Source organism: Pteropus alecto, unplaced genomic scaffold, assembly GCF_000325575.1.
Source record: "Pteropus alecto unplaced genomic scaffold, ASM32557v1 scaffold101, whole genome shotgun sequence".
Taxonomy (NCBI): domain Eukaryota; kingdom Metazoa; phylum Chordata; class Mammalia; order Chiroptera; family Pteropodidae; genus Pteropus; species Pteropus alecto.
In genome coordinates, this window is record NW_006432945.1 from 3,632,052 (window position 1) to 3,658,105 (window position 26,054).

The 26,054-nt window shown below is 42.1% G+C and overlaps 1 long non-coding RNA gene across 1 annotated transcript in view; it reads right to left on the reverse strand.

Annotated features, from left to right (window-relative positions):
* Positions 1–26,054, reverse strand: part of LOC112476420 — a 63,423-nt gene that overhangs the window by 19,478 nt on the left and 17,891 nt on the right. The window contains exon 3 of the long non-coding RNA XR_003045053.1: positions 4,191–4,225. This is a non-coding gene — a long non-coding RNA (uncharacterized LOC112476420). The remainder of the gene's footprint in view (positions 1–4,190; positions 4,226–26,054) is intronic.

A 26,054-nucleotide genomic window follows, 5' to 3' on the forward strand; every position in this document is an offset into this window, starting at 1 on the left:
TGGAAACTGACTGCCCTAGGAGTTACAGATCTAGGTTGGCATGTCCCTCTCTCTGCTTGCTGCTCTCCCTCCTAGTGGATGTCCTCGGGACTGTCCCTTCATCTATGGGTTGTTTGCTCACAGCTTCACCGTCTGTCGAATGGAGAGGGAATCTGCCTCCCACAATTGTGTGGAGTGAGGGTGTAAAGCCTGTGTAGGCCCTGCACCCCAACCACACCCCAGCACAGGTGAAGGTGACAATTCTGCCAAGATGCCACATCCTTGAGATGTCTCAAGTGCAGACTTTCTACATCCCAGCTCTCCAGGCCTGGACCCTGGAAATTCTTCACCTCCTTCCTGCCAACCCTCCTAGCCCTAGGAGCCTGGCTTCCCAGTGGAGCAGTCCCTGACACAGAAAAGGAAGTAATTAGCATATTCACCAACTGAATTCTTTCCACTCCTCTGTGAACATAATTTGTCAGCGCCCAGAGAGAGGGCTCCCCTACCAGCCATGCCAGGCGGATGGTGAGGCTCAGGGAATTGTGGAATCTCACGCTAATTAAGTGGAAGATGCTCTGGGGGAAACAGGCTCTGTGTTCCTGCTGCTCTGAACACATCACATTAAACAGAGAAGCAGCCTCTGGAAAATGTGGAGAAGGCATGGAGGGATGTGAATGACAAAGATGATTAGAAGGTTGGAAAATGAGATGGATGTGAGATTAAAGGTTAAGGCAATTGAAGTATGTAGCCTGGAGGAGAAAAAGGCATGAGGGGCTGGCAACTTAATCATCCCTTCCTGTGTTGTAAAAAGAATATTCCCCTTTGGGTCTTTCCCTCCTCCAGGCCTGTATTCTCTTGGCCTCATTCCCTTTATCTCATCCATCTTTTTGTTCTATTTACTTGTCAATTCATTCAGACCTTTACTGAACACCCACTCTGTGCCAGACACTTTGCCAGATTCTCGAGATGAAAAGACAGTATCTGCCTTGCAGGTCAAGTGTCAGGAATGGGCCCATAAGCCCAAACTGCCTAGACTATAGGACTGGAGGACTACAGGACTACAGGCCCCGTCTAAGGGACTGGAGGTAGGCAGAACTGAGGCTTCAGTTGCACTGGGAGTCCAGGAGCAAAGCGGGCCTCTCAGCTCTGTCTGGGCTTCAGGGAAGGTTTCCTGCAGGAGATGGTGCCCAAGTGGAATCTTGAAGAATGAATCAGTGAGCCAGGTGAGGACAGGTGGGAAGGGCATTCCAGGCAGCAGGAGCAGCCTGAGCAAAGGCCCAGGAAATAAAATGAAGAGCATATATAAGCAACTACAAACTGCTAGGCTTTACTGGAGCAAAAAGTAGAGACCCATGTGGTGTGGCGTATGGGTCAGAGGGCCCAGATCCCAAGGCCCTGGACTCTGTGGTAGGAAATGTGGGCTTCATCCAGAAACAGTGCTCCCCGGAGTGTTTAGAATGGTACAGGTTACTTGCAGTGTTAATAGCTGTCCTCCCAAAATAAAAGGTGTGTCACGGTCAAATAAGTTGAGTGACACTGAGTTAAACCAGTGGTTCTCAACTGAAGGGCAATTTGTAAAAGGGGACATTTGGCAATGTCTGGAGATATTTTTGGTTGTCCTAATTTTGGGGTGGGGTGCTGCTGGCATCTAGTGGGTTGAGGCTTGGGATGCTGCTCATCATCCTACAATGCACAGGTCAGCGTCCTATAAAAACCTCTGCCTCCTACCCCCAGGGCTCCCACGGCCCCCGCACAGGCCCCACTGGATCATTCATCTCTGTACTATTAGGGTCCGTCTGCCAGTTAGTCTCCCCAGTAGACTGTGCAGGTCGAAATGGCTGGGTTTAGGTCGTTAGTGTTTGGGGGAGGGAGAAGGAAAAATGAGAGACTTTCTGGTGGGGCTGGGAGAGAAGGCAGCTTTGGGTAAAATCTGACTCATGGGGGATACCTCTGCCAGCAGGATTGGTGGGTGATTCTAGGGGGCAATCTTTCCATCCTACCAGCCCCCGTCTGCTGTGGCTAGGGGTGTAGGAATCAAAACCAGCTCTAAGAAGCTGGCCAGATCAAGGTCAGGGGCCTACTCTGTGCTAGGCCGTGGGTGGTGCTGAGACAAGAATCTCCTATGACCAGATTCTTCTTTCCTGTTTTATTTTTCTCCACAGATTCTTTTAACATACTTATACCTATTTCAAAATTTATTTGCCTGTCTGTTCTCCTCACTCCCTTTCCTGCCTCAGAATATCAGCCCTGTAAGGCAGGGCTTTTCATCTGTATTGTTCACTGCTTTATTCTCAGCATCTAGAACAGTGCCCGGCACATAGTATGTGCTCACTTAAAATGTGTTGAAGAGACGAATGTCTGAGCCACCCCCTGCCATACTTGGAGTGTCTGGGTGCTGGGGCCAAAGGCTACCACATGTAGTCCTTTCTTCTCTGCACCAGCGGGAATGGGGCACGTCCCAGGAAGCACCCTCCTACGCCATGCAGCATTCTCCACTGTCTAGAGGCTAGCCCCCAAAGCTGCTGTAGGGGTGGGCAACACTTGGGAACTTTACACGTACACCCTGGTCTTCCCTGAAAGAGCGGGAATGGTGGACTAACCATTAGCCATGGGAGGAGGAAGCAGGATAGGGTGATGGAAAAGGCCCAGCAACCTGGCAGCCAAATGAAACTGTAGCCAGCTGACAGGACAGCGCCATGAATGAAGGCCTCACTGCCTCCCGGAACCACTGCCAAGCACTGTGACACAGGGACAGTCGCACCCGAGTGCGCGGCCGTGGAGGAGCGGCCCACGCACTGGCTGGGCTTCAGTCACAGCCGCTGCCTGAGGAAGTCCATTCTTCACAGCACAGGGCCAACAGGGCGCTCCCCGATTACACAAAGGGAGCGAGGACCAAAGCACGCAGAGCAAGTGCCTACTGGTCCCCTTGGAAACAAATACAAGGAAATAAAAACCCGTGGGTCGAAGCCAGGGTTGCCAGGTTATTTTGTGTCAATTGGGGGATCTGTGTACCCCTAAAGCTGTGGCCCATGGGGCCTCTGTTAAGCTTGGGCTCATAGCCTAGGCTATGGGGAAAGCAAGGCTATTAGAAACCTGGGTTCAGATCCCAGCTGACCCTCCAAGCTGAGGTTTCTAGGCTGCGGAGGCCAAAGACCTGACACTGTTCTCCTGAGCTTTGTGGCCTCAGGTAAGTGATCCTTAGAAAGTATATGTGGGTGAAGGGAGGGTTTATCTGCTCTGTTAACCTAACCGGGTTATTGGGAGAATCAGAAAGATGGGGCAAGTAGAAGAGCCTTGAGAATGTAAATAAAGCCGGAAGTGCAGAAAGGCACGAGGGGGTGCAGCTGTGTCTCTCCCCAGGGAGGGGTCATGCACAGGAAACAACAGCAAACCCCTGGGGTGGCCTGTAGCTACCTGCTGAATCCAACTGGCTTTCATGGCACATCCCCCTCAGCAGGAGATACCTTTTCAGACCTTGAGGTGGTTCTTAGAATCCCACTGAAGGCCCCTCAGTGTACAACCTCGAGGAGGCCCAGAAACACAGTTCATTTGGGTTATTTTGAATGATTTCTTTAGGCAGATAAATTTATAGTCAGCTCATATATATATATGACATTTTCCATTTTTTAAAACTAATGCAAATTTCATCCTTAAATAACACCAGAAGATAAGCATCATTATGCTCATGTTATATAGGGTATAATTTTAGAGCCTCAGAGAGGTTGGGTGGGTTTTCCAAAGTCACACAGCCGGTTTGCATCAGACGTCTTTGAGTCTAGGCCTCTGGTTGTAGGTTAGACTGATGCCTGGTGTGCGGACATGACTGTCTCTCCTTTCAGTGTCCTCTCCACTCCTTCTTTTTTAGGGTCTTGGTTTGGGGCCCACTTTTATTGCTTGCATTGTTTAACCACCTTCCCTGACAAATTTAAGCAGAACTCTTTTTCTGAAGAGGGCAGCCTGGAATATGAAATTCTCCTGGGAAAAGCTAATGTTCCGAGAGCTGAGCCTGGACAGCTTCCTCGGCGGTGACACGGGGGTACTGAGCACGGGAGGGCACCTTACATGGTGCGAACCACACCTGCCCTGAGGACCTGCAACCCCGAGTAAGGCAGACGCGACTATTCACAGTCGCCTGAGAAGGTGGTTACGGTACATCTCCTAGGTATGAGATGATGGACGCTCTCTCCTTAAAAGAAGTGCAGTTCACTTACCTCCCTGTGAACAGCTTGTGTCTGGATTTCAAATCCTGAGGGAAAAAAACAGGGGAAGAGAACATTAGTTTATAATAAAGGTTAAAGTGCTTTCAGATTTTTAAATGACACTTTACATATTACCAATCAAGTTCACGTCCATTACCACATTTAATCCTTACAATAGTTCTGTGAGAGTAGTTACAGCCCTATGAGGTATTATTATTCCCATTTTAAAGATGGGGAAAATGAGGCTTAAAACTGCACAGATGATTTGCCCAAGGTCACAAAGGTGATACATGGTAGAGATGGAAAAAAGACCTGGTTCTTTTATACACAAGTTCAGGACTTCACATATGACAACATTTTTTACCTATGAAGTGAGAAGTTAATTAACAGTAAATTCAAAGGTTGATTAGAGCTTCCAAGGAGAATTCCTTTAATCCCTTGTAACATTATTACTTATCTCTTCCTCAAGAATCATAACATCAGGCTAAAGGCATCTAATCAACCTTCACTACAAACCTACGATCTAACATCCTAGCAGGCTCTGTAACGAGAAGACGGAGCCTCGCCAGTCACGGCTCAAGGCCTGGGCACTGCCTGGGACTCTGCCTTTAGCGTGTCCAGGCCGGGTTAGTGTTGCTCCAATGAGCATTCATCCAGCGGCGCTTGGTTGGAGCCCAGAGGAGTTTAAGAAGTGTATATCATAGTCCCCACTTTCAAAGAGTTTATGATTTGGTAGGAAGGTGAGATTTGTTATGAAATCTTTGAAAGGCAATGTATAAAACATAATGGAGTTAAGTGCCCATCTGTTTGGTATACAGTCTAAGAAGGCTTCACGAAGGATGTAGGTCTTGAGAAAGGGTAGCATTGGAGGGGGAGGAAAGAAAAAGCGTTTCCATTCTGGTGGAGGACGAAGTGCCAGTGGCAGGCTGGTGTGGAGATGCACGGTTCCCAGCTCCACACCCCCCGCCCCCACCCCGGACACCCAGCACTGGTCATTCCGCACACGTTACCTGGGACCTGGCACAGGCAGGTTTAACGCATCTCTGAGCCTTTATACTTGCTATTACCTCTTTGGGAAATAAACTCCCTCCCTGGTTCCTAACAGCCCACAGACCGGTACCAGTCTGTGTCCCTGGGGTTGGGGACCCCTGAATTAAGAGAATTAAATCATTTCCACAGGATAATGGGACACAATTAGACCTTCAAGCAGGGTGTGTTACAAGATTATTATTTTCCTTTTTTTAAAGAAAGAGGGCTCTGATGAAATGTAGAGATGGATCAGGGGAGAGCAAGACTTGGAAGCCAGGTTTTAAGGGTGAGGATGAGAGAGTGGGGGCTGCACTAGCAGGGGGGTCTGTGGAGATGCAGAAACAGAGAAATTTGAGAGTGCTGAGGAGTTAGAATGGACAGGACTTAGTGACAGCAGGATTGGCGGGTGGCTGGTGGTTCTGGTGATGGGAGTGGAGGAGAAGGAGCCAAGGATGAGAACGCCAAGGAATCTGGCTTGGGAAACTGGGTGCATCCCAAATGAGACATGGGAATCTAGGGGAAGAGATGCAGTTGGGCTGAGAGTAGAAATAATGAATTATTTCCAGAAATTTTTTTATATGTAGAGTCTTAATTGTGTGTGTGTGTGTGTGTGTGTGTGTGGAAATAATGAATTATTTCCAGAAATTTTTTATATGTAGAGTCTTAATTTTGTGTGTGTGTGTGTGTGTGTACATATACACAGATATAGATATATTATGCTTTTTCAACTAATGTAACAATATCTTCCCATGTTATTACAGACTCTTCATAAACATTATTTCTAATAAGGGGCAAGCTGTGAATACACACACAAGCTGTCAGAGAAAATGAGTCAACTATGCTGATTGAAGAGGGTCTCCCAGGCTACACACGTGCAGGCCATCAAAGCATGTTCCCACAGAGGCCTGTTCTGTGGTGAGTGATACAAATAACACATGAAGAGCCTATGGTTGTACCCAGGAGGCCCCAGGAAACACAGTACCAGCTAGGATGTGGCCTAGGTTATAAATAGCCTACAAAAGGTGCAAGGGACCCAAAGGGTAGTCTTGGCCACAGGGGATGGAGGTGGGGTGGGAGGAAGATCTGTGACCATGACGGAGGTCTGAATAAAACTTCCCAAACCAGCTGGGAAGGGAAAAGGAGACTGTGTCTTTGAAGGTATTTAGTAATCTCACAAGCTGAATACAAATTTAAGGAGCCATCATTATTATCCATACTCACAACCATTAATTTAAAACTGAGGAAAGTTTCCTAACATTCACTTACAAAGAAACGGGTGGAAATGGGACTTTTTACTATATTCTCCTTTGTATCTCTTGAATCTTTCAACAATAACTTAAAAATTTGTTAAATCTATGCAAACCAATTCTCTCTTATTCATTAAGAGTTGAGATGGAGAAACAAGTCAGATCACGAGGATTTTTTGACTTGTCCAGAAAGAAATCATAAAAAGAAAGAAAACAATTGCATTTAACAGTGGTTTTATTCATTTGAAAAGCATGATGCCCATTACTAGAATGACATTAAATGATCACATACTGAGTTAAAAGAAAATAAGCCAGAGTGGCTTTGAGGGAAAGGGCATGGCAAGAGTGAACAGGACTTACAGTCCAGTTAGACGCAATCTCTTGGTGCCTCAATTTTTTCAACTGTAAAATGGGTATTAATACAACCGAGCATAAAGAATCATTATGAGACTCAATTGTACCCAACTGAGTCTTCTGTGAAGGCAGCTAGTATCAATGACTTGTAACACTATACATGTCTACTGAATCTTAGAAATACCAACTTTGCACATGCATCCACAGACATGCTTGTGACCACAAATAACAAATAAACCTGATTACAATGTCTAAGATAAATAAGGGCTATTTGTCTCATTATATATTAAGAACTCTCTGGAAATAAGCATTCCTGGGCTACAACAGGGTGACCAACCCTAGGATAGGGTCCAGGTTTGCTCAGGACCATTCTGGTTTTGGCAGCAGAAGTCCTGCATTTCAGGAAACTCCTCAGTCTCGAGCAAACTAAGAGGTTGCCCAGTCTAGCAATAACGGTCATCAATGATGCCACCAAGAACCAAAATACTTCCTTTTTTTTTTACTTGGCCATTCTGACTGTTGCTTGTTGCCTCATGGTTGCAAGATGGCTATTGTACCTCCAGGCATCCTGTCTGCATGCCAAGTAGGAAGAAAAAGGAAGGCCAAAGGATCAAAGGCTTTCTCTTAGAGAGGCTTCACCTCTCTAAAGTTTTCTGGAAAGAAAACTTTCCTCAAAGTGTTACATCTCGCTGGCCAGAACTGTTTCACATGGCCACCCCCAGCTGTAAGAACAGCTGAGAAAACTGAGTGATTCGTTTCCAACCCCACAGAGAAGAAGGCAAGGGGAGAAGGTGATGAAAGGCTTTTGGGTGGTTGGTCCACAGTGTCTGCCACACCCCCTCCCTCTTTACTACATCTAGCCAATGCTGAGCACCTGCCAGGTGACAGGCACTGTGGTAGGATCTGCAAAGGAGACAATGAATAAGACACAATCCCCCCACCAAGTAAGGGCATGGTCTGGTGCAGGCTGACATGAGACAGAGGTGACTATGTCAGAAGGCAGCCGTGAGAGAGTGGGAAGTGCTGTGCTGGCAAATCTTGCCCAAGAGGCAGGTGGGAATGACGTGGTTGGTGGGTTAGCCAGGGGACAATGAATACGATGCACCTTGCGAGGACAAACCCAAAGATGTGAGGATGGGACTTGGCACCAAGAAAGTTTCAGGAAAAAGAGCAAGTGGGTGTGAGAAGAAGGAATGTGTGTATAGGGGTAAGTACTTTTCATCTCTGAAGATGACCTGCCTTTGGGGCCTCTGGTCAGGACTATGACATTCGGGAATGTGCGCATAGCAGGTCTGAGTAACTGTGGAGTGCACGCTGCAAAGAGCTTAGGAACATCTCACAGAGACAGGACCTCAGTAAATAAGACTGCAAGCCAACCGTGGAGAAAGAGAAGATCAAACCTGTGTCCTCTCTGAGAATCCTGTTGGGTGCCTGAGCCCTCACTTTACCCTTGTTTTCTAACCTTTCAGCCTCTGAAGCCAGTCCCCACCCCTTCGCTTCCCAGCTTCTCTGCTTCCCTAGCTCAGTTGCTGGATCCATCTCCAGGCTGGGTCTGACCAGCCTCCAAGCCAGGCAGTGCAGAGGCTGCAGCCTCCGTTGCCAACCAGGGCCAGTGCCTGATGCCAATGACCTGCCTGATTTCTGGGAGAGCAGCCACATGCCCTATCCCCACTGGTGCTGGCCCTGGTCACAGTACAGCTCTTGCCTTAGTCTGCTCTCAGGATGCAGCTGAGAGCCACTGCAGCAGATCTGTAACTGTCCTTCAGATGCCTTATATTATCCCACAGAAGCATCAGAAAACAAACCTACAAGGTGGAAGGAGTTATTCCCAGGTAGTGGGGGACAAAATGAGGCTCAGGGAAGTTAGGCAAACTACTGGGGTGACACAGCAGCGCAGTGGTAGGAGAGGGATCCAAACCCGGGTTGGATTCTTATGGTCCCTGCTTTCTCCACTGTTTCACATTATTTCTCTATACAGAGCCGAGCTCCCTCCCCGCAGTCTCCTTGCCCTGCGAGCTTGTCTGTGCCCACGCCCCTGGCCCTGATGGCATCTTCTGGTTTTGATTGCCAGAGACCATGATGAAACTTCATTTATTCCTCCACTCAACAAATATTTATTGAGTAACTCCTAGACGCCAGGCACTGTGCTGGGCCACTGTGTTATTTTCTAGCTGCCTAAATTTGTCCACGGCTTGGACGACTGACCTCTAAGGACATCAGCTGTCAGACGTTGCTCTGTCCTCAGGGCACCATGTGTAGTTCTCTGTAGCCAGCTCAGACCGCCCCAGGGGCACGGCTGGACCCCCTCTTCTTCTCCTCTGTGCATTAATGGCTGCTCTGTCCTTGCTTCTCGATCTTTCTTGCCAGACCTGTTTGCAGTCTAGGCTTAGCATAGTCGTATCTGAGCCTGTTCCAATTAAAACAACTAGTCACTGCTGTCATCAAAGTAATGGATCAGAGGATGAGAAATCATTGAAACAGCCATCAGATCTATTTGATTCTTGATAAACAATATGGTGAAAGTGGAGATTAAACAAGAAAAGTTTTTTCTGGGGGGGCGGGGGAGCTTTCAATAATCACACTTTCCCTGTTAGGTAGGGGTTCCTAGAGGGGTGCCATGGAGAAACTGAGACAGAGGGGATAAATGATCAACCTAAGCTGCATTTTTTTTCTATTTGTAAAAATAATACGTTAATTGTAGAAAATAGGAAAGTACCAAAAAGTATAAAGAAAAAAAGAAAATTAGAAAATATCAACAGGTTAAAGAATAAAAACACCCTGTGATATCATTACCCAGAGATGATAACCACTGTTAACATTTTGTGTGTTTACCTCTAGATTTTTCCTATGCACATATGTGGATTTATTCTGTACATACTATTTTGTACCCATCTTTTCTCACTGAACATTTATACCACTCCCCACTTGACACTATTTTATGAAAACATTTTAATTGGCTGCACAGTATTCCATTATGTGGGTGTACCAAATTATTTGACCTAAACTCTAAGCTATTTGGGTTGTTCCCTACTCTTCCATTTTGTCCTGTATAAATAATAGTGAGATGAATCTATTTGTACATAAACATTTGTGCACATATCTGAATTATTCCTTGGGCTGAATTCTGAGGGACACAATATGACAAACCACTTTGGTATGACCTGTCTCTCTGCCCAGAAAGGAGGGATGGGGGCATTAGTTATCACCAGGCTTCTTGAGCAGGAGCTTTGGAGGTACCCAAAGGGGGAAATGCTGAAGCAGGGGGCATGGGCACCCTAAAGCTTCACCTCTCTTTTAGTTTTTCTTTGAAGGAACCCTGATTTATTACTCAAGACTCTTTAGTTCAGAAATCTGCTGAAACCAGCTCAAACAAAAGAAATGGAGATGAGCACGTCAGGCAGGAACCTAGCCAGTCCTCAGAGAGGGCCTGGGAGAGAGCAACACTGTCTGGACTCCCTCTCCTCTCCCTTCTCCTCCCGCCATCAGTTCCCATGGGGCAGTAGGTCTCAAACTTGACAGTGCATCAGACTCATCTGCCGGACTCATTCAAATAGCAGCTGCTAGAAAGACATTCCCAAGTTTCTGACTGAGCAGGTTGGAGGCAGGACGGAGACTCTGCATCTGTAACGCGTTCCCAGGTGATGCTGTTGCCCCAGGGATGACTCTTTGGGAGCCACTGCTGGAGGACAGCATGGCCACTGGGGCAGGGCAGACACCCTCCAAGGCTGCTACCACACCCTGGTGAGTCCACCCCCAAAGTCGGGATGTTGCCGCCTCCTGTCAGGAAGAGAACCCCACAAGGGGGTGAGGGTGCTCAGGCCTTTCCCCGGGGTCTTCTCTCCCTTACGGCCTTTTTCTGAGAACTAACTCAGTCCCTCTTCAGGCAGTTCTCTCACAGCCAAACCTTCTTTCCGGCGGCCTGACGCCTAGATGCTGAGTGGTGGTTAAGGAGGGTCTCCCACCCTCGGGCCACTCAGAAGGGCTCCTCTGGTCACAGTACCCATCAAGCAGGGCTGCTGAGGAAGTCGGGGTGGCCAGAGCCCTCCCCAGAATAGGGCCACCAGGGAGATGCGGCCCAGCCCCAGGGGTTGGGTTGCTTGGAGGGTCACCAGATAATGACTCCAAGAGGCCACCAACAGGGGGATTACTGTCCACCGTGAAGCCACAGAGGAGCTCCCACACTGGTGACAACTACAAAGTGAAATGGTACGGGGGCCTGTAAAATCGCAGAAGAAGAAGAACCAACATTTACTGTGCTCCTGCTTATGCTGGGCACCGAGAGCCTTATGTTGGTCATCTGATTAATCCTCCCTAAAAGCCTATGAATGCAGAGACGGGTACTTCTATGCCCATAATACAGATGAAGAAATTGAGGCACAGAAAGCCTAGGTTACTTGCTCAGGCTCACTCAAGCTCTTAACTACTACTCATTAGCTGTTTTTGGAGAAAAGCCAGAAAGCCAAAAAAGGGCAGAGGGGATGAAACTAATACATATGTTCTTTTAGTCATTCTATTAACATTCTCAGAAAGGCAATTTTATCCCCATTTTATAGGTGAGGAGACTGAAGCTTAGTTAAGAAGCCACCCGAGGTCACACAGTTGGTAAGTGCCACCCCAGGCATGGAGCCCAGAGCCCAAACCCCCTTCTCTCTACCACTCTGCTTCCCAGGGATGATTAATTGCTACCAGGGAAATGGGCAGGCTTCAGCATAGGTGGTACTGGAACTAAATAGTCAGGTAAGGGTTCAGCGAACAGATGGAAACGCCTGCATGAACAGGGGCTTGAAAATGCTCGGCCCGTCCGTCAGTGGAGAAGTGGCACATTTCTTCCAACAAAAAACTAACTGGCCAATAAAATACCACATCTGAATATTTGGACATGCAAAAATGATAACAAAATAAATAAATCGAAAACTCAGGACATAAAACCATATATGCTAAGGTTCTAATTTAGAATCAACCTCTTCCTCTCCTGAGTTCCTAGTTCACACATTGATTTTCTAAAACTTTTTATTTATAAGCTCTTGATATTTGATTCATCTGTTCAAAAACATTTTTTGAGAGGGTGGGAGAGATGGCGTTCAATGGAGTCTTGCTTTAAAGACCTCAGGGAGAGCTCTAATTTAGCCACAGCTGGAAAACACAGACAGACTGACACACACACACATGCACACACGCACGCACGCACGCACGCCGTAGTCTTCTCAGAGCTTTTCCCATCTAATGGGCCTGAGGTGTGGTTTCCCCTGAAATCCTCAGCAGACTTCCGAGCACATAACCCTTAGGCTCATCTTGCCTCTCCACGTAAATCACTGCCCTGTAGAAAGCAAACCCTCAAACTCAAGTTGAAGTTTCTATGATCTTTAAAAGCTTTCTACAATCAAACCACCCTGGAACTTAGTGAGATATAATAATAAATTTGACTCCATTAATTTTCTTTTTATGATTTCATTCTCATAAATTTCTATTTGTATTTGGAGGAGTTTGACGCCTATGCTAAAGTGTTATTAAAAAATTTCTTCGGAGCTAAGTAAAAGGAAATTACATAAAAGGAATATCCACCAAAGACTGAAACAAAAGAGCAGCTCCAATTTAAAACTAGTCTGTGAGGTGACTTACAGAAAGAATTCAAACATCCTCCCTTCTATCACCTATATTTGAAAAGTACCTCTCCTCTTCCCCCTGTATAATTTTTAAAAAGGTCTTGGTTTCCACTTTCAAAATAAGTTTTATATTTTTAAGGGTGACATACCAAGTAACCAGAAACTGATCTTGGCTTGGAAAACCTCCCAGTTCTCATAAACATGCAATCACTAGTTCCTTTCAGGATGATGAATGCTATTGATTGGCTCGGATCAGCTTGTGACCCAATGGTGGTATTAGACATTGGCTATAAAACATCTCCTTATGAATTTTTCATTGGCTCGAGTGTCTGGAGAGCTGACAGCTGCCTCCCCCACTGCTCATTCTCCCTCCTCGGCCTCCCTCCTCCTCTCTGAGTCTCAGGGCTGATGATGCCACTCTGCAGGGCCACATTATTGGATCAGAGTGATTAGCTTATAGCCTGATTTTCTGGGTCAAATCCAATTTCTTTTTCAGGTACAGCGGGCTTACGAGTAGTCATGTGCTTTTTGTTTTGCGATGGCATCACAGGATTACTAGCAGATGCAGTCAACTGAAGTCATTTCCCATTAACCGTATTCCTCATGATACTAAGACAATGTGTCACTCTGCACTTGCATTCCCGAGCATTTTGAGGAGAAAGAGTGCTTTTAGCAGCTCAAGTAAAAGCTGACAAAGAGGCAAACTGTTGAGAAGCGCTGTGTCAGCCACTTTCAGATACCTCGGCTCCCCCGAGAGAGGAGCAACACTATTTCCTCTTTTACATGGCTGGACATCTGAGAAATTTGGCAATTTCTTAGAATTTATTATTGTGGATTTTTCAAGTGTACACTGAAGCCGGTGGGAAAGTGGAACCCCAGTACTCCAGACTTGATTAGGTGGCTAGAGCAAACCCAAGAGTCACCTTCTTTTAAGAGAACAGGGAAAGCTTCGCTCATAGCGAACCTGTCCCCTGCCACATCTCCATTGGTTCTTATATTCTAGACGTGGACTGCATGAAAAATTCAACTTCTCATGTCTAAAAATGGGGATTTTTTCCCATTAACATTCATATCCAGGTGAAATTGAGTTACAGTAAACTTCAAGCATCAATATGGGGGAGAAAATAAATAACATAAGGTCAGCAGTCATTGGGGTATGGAGGAGGGTTGAGTCTGTTTATCAGCCTTCTCTCTCATGTGTAGCTCTCCCTGGTCCTGCTTCCTCTGTAAAACATGGAGGCTCTGGGTCTCAGAACACACAGTGAGTGAGAGTTCTGAGACATTTTAAAACTATGCTAAACAGGTGACTATTGCCAATATTTTACTGGAGGAGAAGGAAAAAAATAAAGGAATCAGGAAATGCCACGTTGTTAACGAAAGCAAGAATCCTTCCTGGTTCTGGTCTTTGCTACACTACTTGGGAACACTGGACAATTTGAACAAAGTATATCATTCATCTCATTCACAGCGACCTGCATACCTGAGCCACGAGCCTGTAACCGCCAGAAACAATCACGCCAAAAGAAATCTATTTTTGTATCCATCATCATAGCACAAGTGCACCATTTGCTCTTGAGTCTTTGATATAAACTGTTAGGTAAGACTGAAGACCAGAAACGAACACATGCCTAACTAGCCCCTTCTCCGGAGGCCAGATGAAATGATTGTGCTGAGGTGCCTGAGGAGACTGTGGGGTTTCTGCTGCTGCACATTACATCTTCTCCTATAGTCACCCCTGTTTTTATAACGAAAAGTCTCAAATGACTCCAGAGAAACCCAAGAGTTAATTAGCTGAGCCAGATTGAATAGAAAAGTCATATTATAGATTCTTTGAAACTCATTAACCTGGCACCTTCATCGGGATGCTCAATGATTTTTCTAGACAGCAAATGGTAGCTTACCTATTTCATGGATATTAAAAACTCGTTGGATGACCAGATGCTTTGTCAATCTTTGGTGATTATCTCATACCGATTTCAGTTTTCAAGCCCTCGGGACTTTCCTAAAAATTTGTATTTATTGACAAAATTTCAAGCAAAGGTGGACAGTCTTGCGTTAAGTTCAAAGATAGTCATTCTGAAATATCAAAGGTGAAAGGAACTCCCATTAGTCTTCCAAATTACTGTCTAGACCCACAGGCCTCAGTCTCGGTGGACATGTCTGCTTCCCACTGTTTTATCCTGAGGAAACGACAACCCCTGGTAGGGGGCTGTTATAAGTTCACTTCCTTGCAACCATGCTCTCCTGAAGCTCTGGGAGCCTTCTATCCTCTGTATCTTTAGACTCTCCTTGGTGGATTAAACAAGTTAATAGCACCCGTGAGAGAGTTCATAGTCAAGCCCACCCCGCTGAATGCCTTTTAACTCAGAGGGGATCTTAGAGGTCACTTTGTTTAACCCCAATATTAAAAATGAACTGGCTCGTAACAAAAGGGTCTGATATCACGTGGTATGAAGAAGGACAAAGTTCAACTTCTTTGAAACTGCAAATGGGGGCCAAATGTCAGGAGAGGTTCTTGGGGTCACACGGGTCTTTGAGGTGCACAGTCCCTGGTCTCATGACAAAGCTGACACAAGATGACAGAGCATTTGGGGATGCTATTTATATCTGCCTTGCAGTTTTGGGTGAAAGAGTGGGTTGATTCTGATGACTATGGTGAGCTCTTCCTTCCTCCTTTTTCGAAAAGGTGAATGGCCTGGCACAGCCTGGTCTTGAGATGGTCCTTCACATGAATATCAGCAATGGTGAACATTTATTTATTTTCTTATTTTGCTGGAAAATGTTTTTCCTAACTAGTGGTGTGATCATGACACAGAAGCATATTTCCGCTTCCAGCTAAGAGAAACAATGCGAGAGAAACAGAAAAACAAGCAGAGACAAACTTTTTCTTCAGGGTTTAAGGAGGGATAGCGACCTCCATGGTTAGTGAATAGCTTTCAGGATCACTTTTGTAATCTCATTTGCCCCTACACTCTCCACATCCACTCTGGCCAGGAGGGGATTTCACTGGCCCACAGGAGGGCAGCTTGCGTTGCCTTCACGTGTGTTCTACGGGTTGAAGATTGTCTGCCCTTCCCCACTCTGACTCATTAAAATCAGTTTTTAAATTCAGTATAGAGACCCCTCTCACTATTCCAGCTTAAAAGCCATCAATAGCTCATCTCATTATTAAGCAGAGAACTTACTTCCCTCTAGATTCATTCCTTAACAAGATCCCAGTGCCTGGCACAGAACAGGGGGTCAGTGGTATCAGGGGACCAAGTTGCTTACTTTTGGCTCTGCTCTTGGTGTAGTTCTTTCCTGCTTTGTATGTACTTTCTCCCGACCCGCTGCCTCTTCCTGTCCCTTATATTTACACTTTTGCATCTTTTCTACAGAATCCAGTCCATGCTGCCGCTTTAGGAAGTCATCAGCCACTATTTGTTCACTGGACATTGGCAACAGAATATATCATAGGACACTGTGTGACAGACAGTTCCAGTGTGTAGTCTGAAATCCTCGGGCAAGCTATTCACTTAATGGCGGGTGTCTACAAAGAAACTAGTCAGACAACTCTATTTTCTCTCATCTCTTCCCCACCACACTTCTTGAGAGAGTAATCTGTATCTACTCCCTTTGTTTCATACATTGTCCACTTAAATCTGGTTTCATTTTCCATAACCCTTCCCATAACACATATGTAAACTCTGAAATGCTCACTCTAATTGCCAGATGGAATAGCTTTTCTTGAATTCTGTCCTCACCAATCTTCCTAATGAATGTGATACAGCTGTTAACTACCTTCTGGAAAATCTCTCCTCAATTTTGGAGTTACTGAAGTATAGTTTTCCTCCCCACTCTGACTGACTTACTATTTCCTTCATTGGCTTCTCTTGTGCCTCAAATAAAACACAGGTGTGTCCCAAAATTTGTCCTCAACTCAGTTTCTCTTCCTTTTCTATACCTCCTTTCTGGTGATCTCTATTACTCCTACTGTTTCAATTAGCACCTCTCTGCAGATGCTCCCAGATCTTAGGGATCTCAATTTACCTACGGAGTTCTAATTTCATATTTTTAACTATCTGTTGGATCTCATCATCTAGATAATCCTCCTAGTTTTTCAAATCAGCAGTTTAAAAGTATATAAATCATCTTCTCCCCCAAACCAGCCTCCTACTCCTAACTTTCCTATTAAAAGAAAACATGCTACTAACATTGAAATAAGTTCAAAACTGAATAATCTTTCACTCCTCCATTTCTCTCAATCTTATATCTAATGAGGTGATATTCATTGAGGTGACATATCTAATGAGGTGACATTCATTGAAAGCCTACTATATATCAGACTCTGGGGATTTGGTACAGAAAAAATAAAGAGAGGGAGGTAAGGAAGGAGGGAGGAGGGTAGGGAAGGAGAGAGAGAATGTGATCTTACCCCTGAGAACTTACAAGAAGAAGACAGAAAGTTACTCATTCATTTGATGAATATTTCTTGAATCCCTACTAAAAGCCGGGCTCCGTTCGGGTGCCAAAGTCCTTCAGCCCCACCTCTGCAGTGTTTCTCAAGTGTACTGCAGCCTACTTCAGACCTGGTGGAATTTCCCATTTTTGCCTTCAGTATTTTATTATTTTTTCCACTAGTAATTGTCATGTTAGCTGTTGGTTTAAAATAAATACTTTAAAGCGGTATTTGTCTATCCTAAATCATTATGTCTAACTTTTCCTTTTTATATTAAAATTTTGTTTGTTCCCTTATCTTTCCAAAGCTTCCTAACAGACCTTCCATCTTTTGTCTCTCCATGCTTCAACACAGCCTGTATGCTGCTATCAGATAAATACTTCTACAACAGAGCCCTAAGGGTGCCTCCTGATTTTGAAATGTTTGAAAGCTCAACAAATATAATCTACATTCTGCAATTAGGAATTCAAGACCCCCATCCTGAGACCTGAGCTCAAATCTCTCCTTTTTTCCCAGTCCCCTTTCATGTATACCTGCTCTTCAGCCAAACCAGACTACTCAGTATTTGCAAACATGTCCTATATTTTCTTTTCTTACTGAAGTCATGTCCTCCATTGGGAATGCCACCTGGTCTATCAGTATTGAGTCAAAGCCTTCCTTTCTCTTTCAAGGGTCAGCTTAATTGCTTTATCATTATAAGGATTTGTGCCTTATTCTCCCTGGTAGCTTGCACAGATGGCAATGACTGAGTTCTAATCATCTTTACGGTAAGCCCACCCACTGTTCCACATTCAACTTGCAAAGGGGTCTTCTCATTACAGATGCTAAATGTTTAGTATTTCCTAAATACATGTTACTAGAAACAATTTTCTAGTAGTTTCACATGTGTATATTATTTCTTTCCAACATATAAAGTCAGGAGAGCAGGGACCATGTTTTCTCCCTTTCTCTTTGTTTTCTATAGAACTATAAATACAGGAGGAGTATAAATGTTAGCAGAATAAACAAGTGTTTTTCATAGAAAAACACAATATTTTATTAAAATCCATAGACATCCTGCAGTCTAAGATTAATGCCATGTTTGTACACTAGGAGAACAAACTGCAGCCAGTTTATTAACATCCATAATATTCTTTAGCTATTTTTTCTTTATGTTTTCTAAGTAACTATTGCTGCTCTATAAGAAATCTATCACTTTTTATGTACTTATTTTATAACTGAATCTCACTGAACTCCACTATAAGTCCTTCAAAAAATTATTTTAAGTTTTCCTGGTAGATAATCATTATCTATAAAAATAATTTTGTCTCTATTTTAAAATCGTTGTATAACGTCTTTCTTTTTCTTATCTTATTACATTGGCTGGAATTTCCAGAACAATATTTAAAAAATAAAAACAATGAGCTGTTTGTTTTTAGTGAGTTTTTTCTACAAATAATCAGGTTAGCTGTTGATTTAAATTAAATATTTTTATTTTAAGGAATATTAAAATAAATCACCGCATCTAACCTTCCTTTTTTATATTAAAATTTTATTTGTGCTCCTATCTGATTGCTCTCTCAGACTGAGCTATATAATCTAAGTGAAGTAGAAATCTAGCAACTGTTCAGTGACTTGACCAATTATAAATGGCTACACCAGATAACTTCAACCATTTGAAGTCATTTGGTCTATCTTTTGATTAAACTATCAAGAAAGTTAATGAACACACATTAGCCTTTGTACCATTTAGACATGAACACTCTAAAATAAAGGTGACAAAATATGAAAACACTAGTGAATTTTTCATCCTTTTGTTCATTCATTCAACAAATATTTCTTAAGCATTGCTATGTGCTAGACACTACTCCAGTGCTAGGCTAAAGGAACAGATAAGACAAATTCCCTATTCTCACTGGGCTTCTATTCTAGGGAAGATAAACAGTAAGTTAACAAATAGGTGAGCTCGATATTTTCAGATATTCATAAATGCTATAAAGATAATAAAATAAAGTGATGTATTAGAGAGTGGCTGATAGGGATGGGTTATTTCGGCCAAGGTGGTTAGAGAAGACTTCTCCCAGGAATATTTGAAGAGAGACCTAAGTGACAAGAAGGAGCCAACTATGTAAAGATGATAGAGAGAGCACAGCAGGCAGAGGAAATAGCAAATGCAAAGGTCCTAAGGTGAGAATGATCTTAGTATTTTGCAAGAACAGAGAGAAGGCTGAAGAGTAGTGAACGGAAGGAGAGAATAGGATATGAGTTTGGAATGATAAGAGGACCAGATGATATACATATACTACGAAAATCGCTCTCAAGGCGGAGTGTAATAACACATTTGCAACAATGAAATATTTACACTTAGAATATTTACAATGTAAATTATAAACAGATAAACTTAAATCTTAAGTTTATTTTGTTATTTGCATAAATAAAGCAAATAAGCTCTTTACTGCATTCTATTCTACATCGACATTCTCATTTACTTGTGTTTTATCACACTGAGTGGCAGTGCAAATCTTGGAATAACATGCATTACTGGGAGCAAAAGTTTCTTATGCAACAGTCTGTGAGCCAAAATCTTTTTGGCAGTTTAGGTAGTTCAGAGGGACACGTCGTCCCAACTAATTAGCCGTGGGCTTTCCAAAGCTGAGGAATCACATCATCAATACTAGTTGCAACATTCATGGAAGTTAAACAAAACCACATGACTTAGTTCCTTTCTTTGTACTCTTATTTGGAGAAAAAACAGCAAATGAAACACTTTCAGTCCCCATTAGAGTTATCTAAAAATAAAGTATGTAACAAATGAGTCTGGGTGACTCAGGGTGGTCACTCTCCATGTGTCTTGATTTAGACTATGGGGCTATTTTTGGTTTGTCATAACTAGCTGGCTGTTGTGGTCTCAGACCAGACCCAGTACACTGGTCAAAGCAGTGCTTTGTCACAGCACAGAAGCTTGTGGCAAAAAACCTGGCAACTTTCTGTCCCTTTGTGAAATGAGAACAGTGAGTCCCAGTGTGGCTAGATCCTGCTACAACAGCCTCCGAAGGGCTGCTCACGCCTTGGTTATAAGGGAGTTTTAAATTTTCATATAGTGATCATGTTTTTGGAATGAGCCGATCACCAATGAGATCTTGTGTCCTAATGGTTTTCATGGTGACTAGAATCAGAAAGAGGCAGGGGCAGGCTTCTCTACTCAAACACCGCTAGGAGGTCATCACTCCTTAAGCAAGCAAAGTACTTAGCAGAGGGCCTGGAATAGAGTAACCCTTCAATAAAAGTCATCTATATTTTGCCTCTATATGGTCCCCAACGGGATTCTTTGGGAGTCTCTGGAGCAGCTCTCAAAGACCAGTCTACAGAATTAGGCCGGTCCATTTTCACTGGTCTCCAGCAAAATGTGAAAAAAAACTTTAAAGTTATCATTGATCACTTTTTGTTAATTGCCTTTACTCTGATATTTTCGTCTTTCCTACCAGGTTTTTCATAACATTTACATGGTCTTTCTCTTAGTAAATAATGTTGTTAATATGTGGTCATAGTTGTTGTTTTAAATATCCATACTTGGCAAATTAAATGGTGGAATCTTAATGCTAATCCTCCCAATTTTTAAAATTAGTTAATTAATTAATTAATCAATTAATTTAACACCTACAGCACCCAGGATTCCTAGGTGGTCTCCCATCCAAGTACTAACCAGGCCCAACCCTGCTTAGCTTCCATGGTCAGACGAGATTGGGCCAATCTTCCCAATTTTTTGAAAATGTATTGAGCCCTGAACCCTAAATCTTGGAATCTTAGTCTGGATGTTTACAGCCTCTAGTTATCTGACTTTTCTGGTCCCTACTATAGTATTTGGGATGGAAAAAGGCTCACTCTGTAGCCTCTTCACCAATTTACATCCTTCTATGCAATATCTTATAACTGACAGCTGGAAATCTGCAAGGAAGGGAGGAATGTGGTAAGAAAACAGGAATAAATATTAGCTATTAATAGTAATAGTACTAGCATTTATATTAACATTGCACAGGGGCAGAAAATAAGGCCACATAAATAAAACATACACATTTCAAATAAGTATAAAAGATCAGGAGATTTCCTAATAAGTGTATTTGTTTTGTAATAATATGAACATACTTTAAATATTAAATGCTTCCGTTCCTTGTAATTAGTTTTCTGTTATTAGTTTGCAAATATAAAAGGTGCTTTAGACATTTTAAGAAATATTTAGAACCAGAAAGACCCTGAATAGCCAAAGAAATCCTAAGAGAACGAAGCCAGAGTTATCACATGCCAATTTCAAATTATACTACAAAGCTACAATAATTAAAACAGTATGATATTGGCAGAAAAACAGACACACAAACCAATGAAACAGAATTGAGAGCCAAGAAAGAAAACTCATACATTTATGGGCAACTGATTTTTGACAAAGCCCAAAACATTATAATAAAGAAAGGAAAGCCTGTTCAATAAATGGTGCTGGGGAAATGGAAAGCCACGTGCAAAAGATTGAAACTAGACTGCTATCTGACACAGTCACAAAAATTAACTCAAAATGGATCAAAGACTTGAATATAAGACATGAAACAATAAAATACATAGAAGAGAACATAGGTATTAAACATATGAACCTTAGTCTAAGAGTTTTTATGAACAAAGGCAAGGGAAATAAAAGAAAAAATAAAATCAAACTAAAAAGCTTCTGCACAGCAAAAGAAACCATCGGCAAGAGAAAAACCACAACTAACGCAACTTACAAATAATACCTCTGATAAGGGGCTAATATATAAAGAACTCATACAAATCAACAACAACAAACTATAAACTAAAAATGAGCAGAGGACCTGAATAGCCACTTCTCCCAAGAAGACATACAAATGGCCAACAGGTATATAAAAAGATGTTCACCTTCACTAGCTATAAGGGAAATGGAAATCAAAACTACAGTGATGTACCACTTCACAACTGTTAATAATGGCTAGCATTAACAAGACAAGAAATAAGGGTTGGAGAGGATATGGAGAAAAGGGAACCATTGTATATTGTTGGTGAGAATGTAAATTGGTGCAGCCTCCATGGAAAACAGTATGGAAGTTCTTCAAAAAATTAAGAATAGAGCTACCATATTACCCAGCAATCTCTCTTCTGGGTATCTACCTGAAAAAATTGAAAGCACTTCTTTATAAAGATATATGTACCCCTATGTGCGTATGTGCATTGCAGCATTATTCACGATAGCCAAGACATGGAAACAACCTAAGTGTCCTTCGACCAATAATTAGATAAGGAAGATGTGGTAAATGTATACAATGGAATACTACTACTCGGCCATAAAAAATGATGAAATACTGCCATTTGCAACAACATGAATGGATTTTGAAAGTATCATGCTAAGTGAAATAAGTTAGGCAGAAAAGGACAGAAACCATATGATTTCACTCATATGTGGGATATAAAACAGAAAGCAACTAATAAACAAACAAACTCACAGACACAGACAACAGTGTATAGTTACCAGAGGGGAAGGAGGATGCAGGGAGGATGAAGAGGGTAAAAGGGGTCAAATAGATGATGACGGAAAAAGACTGGACTTAGGGCGGTGAGCCCACAACAGAGTGTACAGATGAAGTATTATAAAATTGTATACCTGAAGTTTATATAAAATTATTAACCAATGTTAACCAGGTAAATTAAAGAAAACCAACAAAATGAAGAAACATCATACCACAAAGCAAACATAGATTTTCTATAATTAAATCAGTCTAAATCATTGCTTAAATTATGCTTCATGATACAACATACAAATAAGAATGTAAAAAGCTAAGTGGCTATTTTTATCCTAGTAGGACATCCTGGCTAGAGTACAGGACTCTGAGATGCTGGTCTTGTATTCATCTAAGTAACTGATTTGCTATTGTATCACATTGGGAAAATTGCTTAAGTAGCTTCTGTTCCATTTTTATAAATTTGAGATAGTAAAATTTATTGCTCGTGGCTCACTGTCATGGGTGTTGATGAAGACAGATTACAAATGATGGCCTTATTTGCTGGGAGGATAGTTATTTGTGTATTTGAAGGTCATATAACTATCATATTATATCTGTAATAAATAATAGCATAAGAATAAACATTTGGATTAAAAAGTTTATAATAGCATTAATAATAGCTACCATTTATCTCACATTTATTAGGTCCCAGGCATTATTTGAAGTGCCTTATGAACAGCATCTGCTCTACTCTTTTTAGGAAGGCACTACTACTGCCTTTGCCTTACAGTTCAGGAAATCGAGGCTTCGGAGACTAATTCCCTATGAGTAACAAAGACCAGGCTGGGAGGCCTCTTAGGAGACGGGCGGCCCACCTGTTCCCATGGAGCAGCACTGACTCGGGCGGCCCATCTGTTCCCATGGAGCAGCACTGACTACCTTGGAATCTCTCTGTGTTGACCAGGCTAGTGAGTTATGCATTTCTCCCATCTAATACCTAATAAGGCCATATTTTCCTTTTTCTCTACTTCCTTTTAGAATTCTTAATTTTCCTTTGTCTTTTGTCATTTCACTTTCATTTCCTGTTTGGAGTTTTCTGCTTTCATAGCTCTGAGCCTTCGGTACTGCCCTGACTCATTCCTCTTCTTGGTGGATTTGACCTAAGTTCCAGTTTTGGTGCTTTTTCTTTAATGTTTCAGTTCCTTACACAGTCTGTGTTTTGCAAGTGAGGTTACTTTTTATGGTCTCCATCACTTTTTTCCAAACAAAGTTTTCCAGTTTTTCTATATTCTTTTCATATGTATACACTTAAAGGGATTTCCTTTGGAGGCTTCTAGGTTGGACTTCAAAAAGAATTTTTTGATTTGCAGAACATTTTACTGAAAAATGCCTACAGGTTTTGTTTTTATATAAAAAAGGATAAACACTGACAGATATATAACCAAGGAAGAGGATCTGAGAGCCGGTATTTCCAGATAACAGAGTCTTCACAGGATTTTAAAGTTGGGAGGGGTCTTGATCATTTAGTTTAACCCTCTACACAGCACAGGTATTCCCTCCCAACATTCCTGCCGTTTGGTCACCCATCCTCTGCTTTCATATGTTTTGTGACAGGAAGCTCATTCCACTGAAAGACAGCTTTATTCATTGACAAATTCTTTTGTAAATACTCCTTTAGCTGGGTTCCATTGGAAGCCGCTCTTAGCCGAAAATTGCAACATATACTTCTTCTTTGTTGTAGGCCTGACCCTTAGATTTGTGGGGTCCAAGACAAGAGTATAAATGGAGGACCACATACCGTATGTCTAAATATGTAAAAGTTATAAATCAAGCTAACAAGCTGTTAAGTAAAGCATGTTCTATATTTCTACCTTGACAAATACACCTTTATAAAACCTGTAGGGATGAAACTGCACCCCTCCCAAAATTCCTGTGTTAAAGCCCTAACTCCAACATGACTGTACTTGGAGATAGGGTCCTGAAGGAGGTAATCAAAGTTAAATAAGGTCAAAAGAGTGGGGCCCTAATCCTATAGGACTGGTGTCCTTACAAGAAGAGACACCAGAGATCTCTTTCTCTTTCTGAATGTGCATAAGGAAAGGCCATGTGAGGACACGGTGAGAAGGTGATTGTATACAAACCATGAAAAGAGGCCTCACCACAAACCAACCCTGTGGCAACTTGATCTTGTACTTCCAGCCTCCAAAACTGTGAGAAAATAAATGTAGCAACCTAAGCCATCCAGTCTGGTATCTTGTCATGGAAGCCTAAGCTGACTAATAAAACACACAAGTGGAAAAATAGGTGAAAGTTGAGGTTTTTATATGAGCAAAATATGAAAGCAGAATTTCCTTATTATTGGATATGTCTGGGTGTTCTGTGATGAGCTGACAATGTTGGATGGGTAATAAAATACTTACAATTTCATAAATACTATATAATTGTTTTAATTTCAGTAAAATCTCTAAGTATGTTGCTATACTCAAGATTTGCACATAATTTATGTTCTATTGGCAATAATTATATTAAGGATTAAAATGGAATATATTAAATTAGTACATATTTTCATCAAAAAGTTATTTTTTCCTTACACTAAAAATCATTAAGTGAAAAAGTAAAAGATAAATTATAATTGATATCACCTTTTAAACAATTATTTAAAGTTTTTTTGCTTTTTGTTAAAAATTTTATTAAATATCAGTTTAATAAAAATAAAAACATTCACTATTCTAGTATTCAATGTCCATTTTGTTGTCAATGTAAAGAATCATTATCCTTCCTAATGCATGTCATGTCTCAGTCTATATACAAATTAAAGAGTAATATGGATTATTTAATAATATAACATGTTCCTCGGCCACTATGTGCAACTGTTCAGAATACCATGCTAATTCATGATCACCTGTGTAACCATGTATTGGAGCACAAAGAGAAGCAAGAAAATTAATTCCTAGCATTAGTAGGAAAGGATACTTTTCAATGCAAGAATGTATTGCGTTCATGGTATCTGAGAGAAGGGTTTGACAAATGAATTTGACAAGTCTTTTCTCCTACCTAGGTGCTTCTTCCACTCAAATCCTCCCTGTACCCAAAGAAATGGCTGACTGATGTTGGTGGCAATGTAACTGACAAAACTTCACGGCAAAGAGATGTGATGAATTATTTCCCTGAGCAGACTTTTAGGATTATAGGCTGCCCATGTGATCTTTAGTACAGTGTGTATGTGTGTGTGTATGTGTGTGTGTGTGTGCGCGTGCGTGCGTTTGTGTATTTTAAATAGGATTTAACTCATGGATTGTTCCTTTAGGAACTATTTTTTTTCTTAAGCTTTATATTTAATCAATTTTTACTACAGTGATATTTGAATAGCTGCTTTTAAGGGCACTTTCTCTATATCTTGGTTACTTTCCCATGTTTCGATAAGAAAACTCCTAAGAATAATAATAACAAGAACAACTAATATTTATAGAAAATTTACATGTACCAGCCATTGTAAGATCGTTTATGTACTGCATTTATCCCTTAAACATCAGGAAACGGACACAGAGCTGTTAAGTAAATTGCTGTAGGGTTACACAGCCAGAAAGAGTCAATGTTAGAATTCTAAATTGTACAGCCTGGCCCCAGAGTCAGTATTCTTAACCTGTCCACTGGACTGTCTGCCTAGAGGAAAAAAGCTTTCTTAGTAGGAAAATTAAGAAGGTATTTAGCAATTATTAAGAAATTTTATC